Consider the following 11,339-nt stretch of genomic DNA (forward strand, 5'->3'; position numbering starts at 1 on the left):
GTAAAATCCCCTCGCCGTAAAAGCTTTTAATCACGTGACCTATTTGCGTTTGCGCTCGGATTACGGTGGAGGTCCGGCTAGCGCGAAGTTTTTACGGCGACGGTGCTGCTCCAAGTGTCGAAAGTAAATACTTCTTCGCACGTGAATTGGTAGAAACGGAAGATGGTTGTTTACGTGATATATCGATATAAAGACAACGATTATATTCTACGAGTATTTTCTGTACTATAATTACAAATGTAGTAAAAATAATATCGTTACTTTCATATACTAACTTTTATTATCGTATTATTAAGATAATATACAGCACTTATAAGCTTAGCTTTTTTATTATATACGCCTCTAAATTGAAGGATTTCCTTTGATATCCATTATTATAATCGAGTTACCTCTTGTCGTAGATACACGAATACTTTCGGATGTTTTCGATATATCTTTCTGGATCTATTCTACAGTAGCCACGAGGGCACGTACACAAAAGCTCGTTTTCCGCCATTTTAGCTTCGTGTTGCGATGACGTAGTTCCACTGACTTCTGATTGGTTGAAGGTACCGTTTTACGGTCGTAATCCTGTCGAAAGTTGAACATAGCTCAACTCGCTTTTACGCTGGTTTTACGGCCTGCTCAAGCGTAAGATATCAGGGTCACGTGGTTAAAAGCTTTTACGTCGAGGGGTTTTTACGTTGTNAATCATAAACGTTTTTCTCTACTTGATTTTTAGAAGTATGTGCTTTGGGGCACAACGGGTGGGGCACAATGGGACGGTTTCCTGTAAAGGAAAAGAGAAAAAACAAAGTCTAGTAAAAAAGAAGAACAAGGGGACGATTACTCGGAAGGAGAAGATAATACGACTTTCCTTTACTGCACCGAGGCTTACAGTCGATTGAGGGTTGGTGTTCATTTGTCGCATGCAAAAAATGGGCTCATATATCTTTTGCTGGTTTTGACTGTGACGATGACGATTCCGTGCTGGTTTGCGAGTTAAGCAACAAGACTAATATTTTTTTTCTAATATTTGAGCACTAATCTCATACACCATTCTGTCCGAGTGCGGGGCGGAACGGTATGTGGACAAGCTTTTTTTAATCATTTATTTTTCATACAAAGTTGATTTTTTTTAATCTAATTTAAATAATTATGTGCCAAATATAATAAATAAAAGATATATATAATGTAATATTTTTGTTATTTTTCTTTTATTGTTGACATAATTTTAACTTCTTCGTTAGTTACCCCATTTTGCCCCGGGTTCCCTGTTCCCCTACGTATATACTATTTCGTTAACGGGTTATAATATAACAAACTAAACTAGGTATAGATACCGTCGCTTTTCGCGAGAGTAAGAGTTTACATGAAATCGCGCCTTGTCATAAATATCTGGAATGAAAAGAGAGCCGCTTGTAGATGAGATGATCGTTCGATCGTCTTTAGAGTATTTTACACAGAAGAGTTCGGAGCACACCAGAAACAATTCGAAGTGTGGAAAGTTCTATCCGGGATAGGAATTGGAAATTTCCGGAACCGGAAGACGTGACGGAGACGAACTAGAGGAGATGATATTTCTTTATCGGAAGAGATAATATTCTGTTATTGGCAGGAGATGATATTCCGTTGAGGTACTGGCGACCACTGTCTCGACTGTTCCTTATTTGTTATATTAAATAATGAAATCGAGATTGCAGGTCGGGAGGTTACGAGAAAGTGTCACTTTCAAAGAACTGAAAAGACGACCTGCTCTCAGGTGTGAAAGTTGAGTTATTCGACAAAGTTATATTGTCAACACGTGATGTTGTGATTTAGTTATGTTGTTATTAAGAAGTTACGTAGTGAGTTCGGATTCTCACACTATTATTATTCCGTATTAATTACACTATAAATGATAAATCCAGCATTTGTTACGCTATTAATTATTAATTACTTTACACTTAGCGATTAATAAAACTATTGGTTTCGGAATCTTATAGTATAATCGAGATGGGTCGATAATAATAGGCCTAATAATAATAATAATAATAACAACAACATATTTCAATATGGAATTTAGTGAAAATTACTTTTAAATAATTAACTTTGGTAAAATTATATAGCATTTGATATATGATAGTAATCATATATGCTTTAAATCATTTCCTAATTCTATTTCTATATGTGAAAATCCAATACTTATTCGGTAATTGTTGTCGAATCTACTACCTGAGGAAATCTCCACTTACACTTTCTCGATAGCGAAAACGACGCATTCCCGTGATCTGCTGACCTCTTAGCCGGGCGATATCGTGCTGATATCGAAATTGACAGCCGAAGAGTCAGTCGTCGCTCGTTCCTCTCGGATTAAAGTCTTCAAAAATTTTTCTTTGCCTCTGCCAAATTTTACGCGATCGGATTTCACCCTCGATCAACGGCTCCAGTGGAGACGAACCTTCCCGGCTTTCTTCACCCAGACTTTCCGATCGAGAACTTTCTGAAGCACTTCCAGAACGATAACGGACTCCTTAGTCGCAAAGAAAATCTCAACGAAATCATCACCCTGTGGACATCCTCTACTCCAGGTATTTATCAATTCGCGAACTACCATAAACGCTCTCTCTCGAGAACCACAAAAATATATAGACCTGTTTTAATTCGATTTATTATAACTCGTTAACGCTATAAATTGTGTACAATGTATTTTCCTTTACAAATAAACGGTTGTTTAGTTAACCTGGCATCCGAGTGATTCACTTCCGGTATGCCGTCTCTCAAACCTCCTCCATTCCGAATCCGATCGCCCGCACACGCGGCCGCTCGCGTGCGTGACCAACGTTCTAGTACCGAATCAACACGCCGCGCCGTCTCGGCTTCCGTGTCAATCGGTGGTGTCAGTCCTGACAAGGCGCCGACCCATATATATAGTTATTTCAGATGAAAATAATTCTTATTTACGCAGCGATATTAATGCTGTGATTTCGTTTTTTTTTTAATTTACTTATTTTTTCTAAAAAGTAGTTTTGTTGAATTAAAATGAAATTTTTTTACGTAACGTTCACACTCTTAGGCTAGGACTCCACTACCGTAAAAACGGCGTAAAATCCCCTCGCCGTAAAAGCTTTTAATCACGTGACCTATTTGCGTTTGCGCTCGGATTACGGTGGAGGTCCGGCTAGCGCGAAGTTTTTACGGCGACGGTGCTGCTCCAAGTGTCGAAAGTAAATACTTCTTCGCACGTGAATTGGTAGAAACGGAAGATGGTTGTTTACGTGATATATCGATATAAAGACAACGATTATATTCTACGAGTATTTTCTGTACTATAATTACAAATGTAGTAAAAATAATATCGTTACTTTCATATACTAACTTTTATTATCGTATTATTAAGATAATATACAGCACTTATAAGCTTAGCTTTTTTATTATATACGCCTCTAAATTGAAGGATTTCCTTTGATATCCATTATTATAATCGAGTTACCTCTTGTCGTAGATACACGAATACTTTCGGATGTTTTCGATATATCTTTCTGGATCTATTCTACAGTAGCCACGAGGGCACGTACACAAAAGCTCGTTTTCCGCCATTTTAGCTTCGTGTTGCGATGACGTAGTTCCACTGACTTCTGATTGGTTGAAGGTACCGTTTTACGGTCGTAATCCTGTCGAAAGTTGAACATAGCTCAACTCGCTTTTACGCTGGTTTTACGGCCTGCTCAAGCGTAAGATATCAGGGTCACGTGGTTAAAAGCTTTTACGTCGAGGGGTTTTTACGTTGTTTTTACGGTAGTGGAGTCCTAGCCTTAGGGCAAAGAATAACACAACAATTTATTTATTCAACTGTTATCACCTAAATGATGTTTATTTAAGTAAATGACTATTTTAGTAATTTTTATGTCTCTCAATAAAACTGAAGTTTCTAAATTATAGACTAAGCCGATAACTCATTTTGCATAATATAATATTAATACACACAATAACATAAGAACCGGTTGAACCAGCATTATTTAGATGCAAAGAATTACATCGTCCATATTAATATATTAACTTATTACGTCATCCGCCTTATGTAAATGAAACACGCGATGTTAGTTACAGATAAATTGGCCCAAATGTTTTAAAAATTCAATTTATATTTAAGGTGTTTAAGGTGTCAGTATTTGTATAACGAAACAGCCACAAGCAATAGACGTATTTAAATGCAATAATTTAAGCTCGAAAGTAATTGTTATGATCGAAACCATGTAGTCACGAAAACTCCTTGGAGATGAAAAATATTCTAGCAGGAAAGTATGGTTTAAATGGTTTTATTGGGATCCGGTAACACAACACGTGATGATCTACCGAAAAATGCCTCCATGTAGAACTCATCTGTAAGAAACTGGCCCTATTAAAGTTAGACACGTGACGAAAACCCAAAGAAACTACACGTGGTTAACCCGTTAGTGAGGCTCCAACCCACAACTACTTACCAGAAGTTCAGTTGTTTAACTGATAGGGCTTGATACTGTACTATATTGATTAAATACTATACAGGGATACTACAAATAAAATTTAGATTCAATGACTTAACTTTCTATTCTTATTCTAATGGTAAATCTTTTCATGAATAAATATTTCTGTTATTTCTTCATTATTTAATATAAAATCACTCGATTCTTGTGAATAAAGACATTACATTACAGGGAAGATAGGCCAATATTAACAGATTTTTAGAAGAACTATAATATATGGAACGCAATAAACAATATTGGAGACTTGTGGGATGAAATAAAAGAGTCGACAATGAGAGGTTCCTGGAAACAATTATGCCCACAAATGATGAGTGATTTTATAAATTTTGAAGAAACACCAGAAACTATCATGGATGAAATAGTTAGCTTAATGAATGAACTAAACTTAGACATCAACAATGAAGATGTTAATGAGTTGATTGAATCTCACTCAGTACATCTGTCAAATGAATACATAATTGAGCAATAATTGAGCAACAATGAAATATCCAATGAAAGTGAAAAATAAGCTGGTAAAAACGTCAAGACTTTGACAATTAAAAATATGAATGAAGCCTTCATGCATCTTGACAAATTTTTGACTATCATGGAAGAATGTGATCCCAATGGAGAACGTATATCTCAAGTACGTAGGGCGATTGAGAAAGACAGCATGTTATAGAAATCTTTATCAAGAAAATAAAAACACGGTGGTATTCAACTAACTCTTGACAAGTTTGTAAAGAAAACACCCGAAAGTACTTAAACACGCCTCGATAATTTCATTATGTATACATATTAATAAATAAATACTTTAAAACACAGCTTTTGGTGCATATTTTTTACATTTCTCTACGTTCGAACATTCAACATTCGCACACACTTTCAGGAACCAATTATGTATGAAAGTCGATTGACGTCTGTATATATAATTGTCTAGATAGTTAGTAAAACTATTAAAAGTGAAGATATCTATGTGATTTTAAATGTGCAAGATATCTATATGAAATATTTTGTTATGTGTGACCACATAACAAAATATCTCTGGAAATTTTCTCTGGAAATGCAAAAAATACTGTAAAAGCAACAAATGAAATATATGCTGTTTATGGTGATGATTATTGTTGTTGAATTCAGAGTGAGTGATGAGTGATTTTAACTTAGATGATGATCCACACTGGGAGAACCTGATGCCGTTGAAAATGACCGGATTAAAATGTTAACTGAAAATAACTCTCATCATACAACAGAAGAAATAAAAATATAGTAATCATCAAAAAGTACTGTATTTGACCATTTGAGAAAGCTTTGTTATGTGATCCACTACAATATTTGGATTCTACATGAGTTTAGCGATAAGAACTTATTGGTTCTGATCTCTGATTCACTTCTAAAACATAATGAAAATGATCTGTTTCTGAAACAAATTGGTAAAAGGTGACAAAAAATAGATAATCTATAATAATGTTAGCTGAAAATGATTATGGAGCAAGAAAACTAAACCACTTTTATCTACTCCAAAAGCCAATATTCCATTCAAAAAACGGTCATGCTATATATCTTGTGGTACTGGAAAGGAATCATGTACTAGGAGCTTCTTCCACAAGACCAGTCAATCAATTCTGATATGCACTGTTTTCAACTAAACCAACTAAAAACAGCAATATCTAAGAAACATCCACATTTGGCCAAACTCTAAATAAATTTTAAAATTTGCTCAATCTTCAAATTTATCATTTTAACTCTTAATCTTATATTTTGGATAATAAAGTAAAAGCATTTATTATTTTTCATATTTAGTAAAGATTTGATGATAAATACATCAGTGAAAGTGTCCATAAAGCTTTGTTTCTACTTCAGATTTTACAATCTTGAAAAAATTATTATTTATTCACTTATGTGGTATTAACTAACTTACCTCTTCTTCTTAGCTGGTGGTTCATCCTCATCTTTTTTTTTCCATTTTAATATCTGGCTGACATTTGTAAAAAAAAAAAAAAGCAACAGTCACTTCAATTTACACGTTGACGGATTGAACGAGTTAGGGTTTTTTTTACTCTTTCCTCCCTGTGGGCACTAAAAAGGCCTCTTTTAGCAAGCGCTTTATGGCTTCGGCCAGGCCCACAATGGGGCGGCCGGGTGATGAGGGATGGAGTCCGACACCAGAGTCGATAGATATACTGGTCCTCTAATGCTACTATTCTGGTTTAATAAATATTTCTGTCATTTCGAGCGCTTCGATCGCGCTTTGTTAGAAGTTTGACTTGAGCATAGGGAGAGTCAGCTGTAAACATTCGAAATTCTTTTAATATATGAAATTTTCTCGTTTTTAACTCAGATATTGCTTTTGTCTTCTTTAAAGGACTGCTTATAAATACTATTTTAATTCGGTTTTGAACATTATTTATTCGTATATGTCGTTAATGTTTATATTTCTATTAACTGTCACTTTCACGATTTTAGACTTTAAATTGATTAGACTGTTTGTTTTTGCTTACCATTTCTGTTCATTTTTAAATATTTTTGGGTTAGGAGTTTTCGTTAAAGGCAAGAAAATGTAGCCAAAATATTTATAGTTAAGCCTGTATATAGGCCTATATTATTAATACGGAATGTCTTCGGGATTCCCAAGAACTCTTTGAATCAGGAAGAAAAGGAAATGTATAGAAATGTTAAATTATGTGTTAAGATAGGATAGATTTAAAGTGTTACGAAAAAAAAGACTTAGGATGGCTTTAGAGTTTATCAAAGTTAAGCCGATATTTTTTTATTTATTAAAATTGGGTGAATTATTGTAGATTGCAGTGAGAAAAGAGCTATGAAATTGAATATATATTATTCACAATTTATATTGTGTTTATTAATGAGATAGAGCGAGATTAAAGTTGAGCCAAAAAAAAGTTAGGAACAGGTTAGAGAGGGGGATTAAAAATCAGTAAATTTAGTTCTTGAATTTTAAATATAGTCTGTTAGAGGAAAAAGAGGAAATTCCAACTATTTAGACAACATTTTCAACATATTTAAAGACACATAATAACTTAGAGATGATGATATAGAAGTTGACAAATAAAATAAGTAAATGTAGGATGCAAGAATTCAGACAGTTTTATAAGAAATTGACAGTGATAGTAATTAGTGATGACGTGGAGGCTAAAACAAAGACATGTTAGTGATATTTTAAACCTATATAAACAAAGGACAAATATAGTAGGCCATCAATAAATCTTTATTCGTATTATACTTTTGATTGCAGAATATTATATAAATTACCAAACTATGTAGAGTCAACGCGAGTTTCATAAGAAATGTAATATCTCATATTTTGATACAAATCTATTTTATCCCAAATACTATTTCTCACCATACTAAATGAAGTAAAATTGTATAGCACACTTTATGTAGTGTTAAAGTTAATAAATTATTTTAAAAAATAGTTTGTCTTTATCTGGATTTAATTTCTATGGCTATTTAAATGTATCGGAGGATGGGCTACGGTTTTTTTAATTATATTGTCATACATGTGTAATAAAACAAAACAGTAAAATGCAAACTTATTTACTTATTTTATCATTACCTATTTATTGAACATATATATTATACACAGAATATTATGTACAAACCTTTCATTCACAATATATAGCAATATAATTGTTTTAAACATTATAAAACAGCTTCTTGTCTTAAAAATTGCTGAAACTAATATCTCAAACACTATAGTAATGATAACAGAGACTTATCACAATGCTACTGGTAACATTAAATTAATAGAAGATTGCATTTTGATGATAGAAGTGTCATTTTTATGTTACCAGTAGTAGCGTGATAGTTCTGTTATCTCTACTATAGTATTTAAGATATTAGTTTTAACAGTTTTAAACAGCTATCTATTCAAAACCTGGATAAATTAAATTGAAAATATAACTATTTTCGATTTATCTATTGATACATCCTTATCTGTAATTTCAAATTATCAACTTATAAATTTTTTTGAACCAAATACACATTTCTTTCTTTATACAGTACATGATATAAAATTAAAAAATGCAATTACGAATAAGATATTTTGATAAAACAATAGAGAAAGTTACAAAAATCTTGAAAACGAAAAGACTAACTACTAGCCAAATAGATAAACAAACTTCTAGCCATAGAGCGACTCTCACGCCAAATATCGGAACTCTTAGAAATTAATTCTACTGGAGAGCATAGCGCAAGGACCAGTACGTCTATCGACTCTGTGTCCGACATATCCAGATGGACCATCCCCAAAAAATAGATGGGGATTTTTCGATCCGTCCGGATCGATCCCACCGGAAGGCTGGCACCTTGACTGCTCGGCCATCCGGCCGTCAAACAAGTTAGGGTAGAAGGAGAGGAATGAGCGACCTATAGAACGACCTAGAGATTGTTTTTACAGATAAAATATGTATTCAGTTATGCAGTTGCGCGTCTGTCGATACTGAGTGGTAGTGACGAGAAGTTACTAAATGCATGAGAGCAAATCGAAGCGTGTTTAATTTAATATTCATTAGTTACTACTCTTTCATTTTATAAATATGCAGTTGCGCGTCTGTCGATACTGAGTGGTAGTGACGAGAAGTTACTAAATGCATGAGAGCAAATCGAAGCGTGCTAAATTTAATATTCATTAGTTACATTAAATATGTAAAATTTATTCTCAACTGAAATCGAAATGTACGACTATTCTTAATTATCTCATTAAGCATCATATACATGGCTATGTAGCCAGCCTCAATTTTGTGAATTTCAGACAGATATGTTGACACAGAAAGAGATAATTTCTCTTTATATATTATTCACATTAGTGTCATACCAATGTGAATAACATACAATAAATTATGAGTCCAGCACATAAATCAAACTTTGATTCCTTATAGTAATAGGCTGATGCTTTACCATGTGAATATCTAGTTGACTGAATATATTAAAACCACTTTTATTTTATTTTAAAATTTAATGTCTTAATGAATTGCCAAAATAATCTGCCTAATAATAAGTAAAGATTAGACATCATCTCTGCATTTCTCATCATTTGGAAATTGCATAATTTATTTTGATAGATTATTACTTTAGTTATTTCAATAGTATGTTACTACCACATAATGCCAAAATTTGTGTTCCTTTTCACTGTCACTCTTTTAATTTAATAAATGATCCTTTCACACATTTATTCTTAACTAAAAGATCTTTTAACAGAACTTAGAAAACTTTCAACTAGTCTTTGTTGAAAGTTTTCTGTCTAGATTTTTAATTTAGATTAAATATAGATGCTATTTACTTAATNTCAACGAGTTTCCGTTTATTAATTTACCGATTTCATTCAAACTTACTCATGCAATTTTGAAAGTAGTTTTTAACTAATAAAATATCCAAGTTCGACTTCAAAATAAGTGGTTAAACCGCATTGTTGAGTAAAGATTAATAATTTTAAATTAATTTTGATTTCAATGAAATCATTTAAAATATTCTGAATTGTATTGTAACCATATAGTAATTCCTGTATTATCTCTTAACGTATTCGGTCGCTAATGGATTAAAGTACTGAACTTTCGAATTTGGTCGCGAGATTGCGCCTGACAAACAGGTTGAGCACGTGGAGTGAGTTTTTCGAGTTTTCTTCGCGTGCCTAGCACATAAATAGGAATCAGCTTTGATAGAAAGTCCTCCGAGATTGGCAGATTGCCCATCATTCCAACCCACTACATGCCATTATCTAGCTGTAATCAAAATATTTTCAATTACAGCTTCATAATACCAGTTCTCCGCAAATCAAGGGGTACTTTCGATATTTATTATAAATATAAACAAAACAATTATTTTACAAAAACCTTATATATTCTGTAATATTTAGGCTACAATACATTAAAACAAATATTATTAAATAATAAACATTAAACATTTAATTAAAATTCCTAGGAACAAGTTGCGTAACTTTCCCGGTTGTTATGTCATTTTACTTAAAAAATAACTTTTATATTATTAATAACAATAAATAAAGAAATACTGTGTATGCAACTATCTATTATGAAATTTTCTTATAAAACCTTTCTATATATTTATTATAAAATGGCAAAAAACTGAATTTTGACGGTAGAGATGCGTTTTAAAAAAACACCGCAAATACTAACAAGTAAAATCTTCATTAATTCCGACCCAACGCGAGATACGACACGTGAACACCTATGTCTCTATTTCGTCAATTTTTATCCACCAAATTATAATAGCATCAAAGTCCCTTATACACAACCTAGAATCGAAATTTCACTTCATAATCTTTACCTCATCCTGAGATATTAAACGAAATAGACATCAACATATACACAATTATGGTATTTTTTCAATATGTGGAAAGTTCCAAAATCTCAGAGGGTCAAATTTTACACGATTCCAATAATTTTCTCTTGTGATGTATACATAACTGCCTGGAAAGTAGAAACGAGCAGTTATTTAATGAAATATACACACCAATGGAAACCCGATAATAAGCATATATACTCCCACAACTGCCGTAAATGATCGGGCTAAATTTGGATATAATGATTATAAATTAGAAATGAATTTGGCACTAGAATGAGGCGTTAGGCGCCATCTCGTATTAAAATCAATAATTATAATATTTAGGTTCTAACCGTCAAAGCTGCTGGCGACTTTCACTACGCACTTAGTTATCTACATTAAGTTTAAGTATTGATTACTTCTGATTAATTCAAACTGTTAAAAAAAGATTTATATTATCAGATAGTTATTATGGATTTACATGAATTAGAAAATAAGAAACGAGAAATTATATCTGAAGAAAGCTTCGAAAAATTGGAAAAAGATCCGTTTATTGAAATACAGCGAACATTAACCAGA

Source organism: Centruroides sculpturatus, unplaced genomic scaffold (genome assembly GCF_000671375.1).
Source record: "Centruroides sculpturatus isolate CEXI.00-Female unplaced genomic scaffold, Cexi_2.0 scaffold936, whole genome shotgun sequence".
NCBI lineage: Eukaryota > Metazoa > Arthropoda > Arachnida > Scorpiones > Buthidae > Centruroides > Centruroides sculpturatus.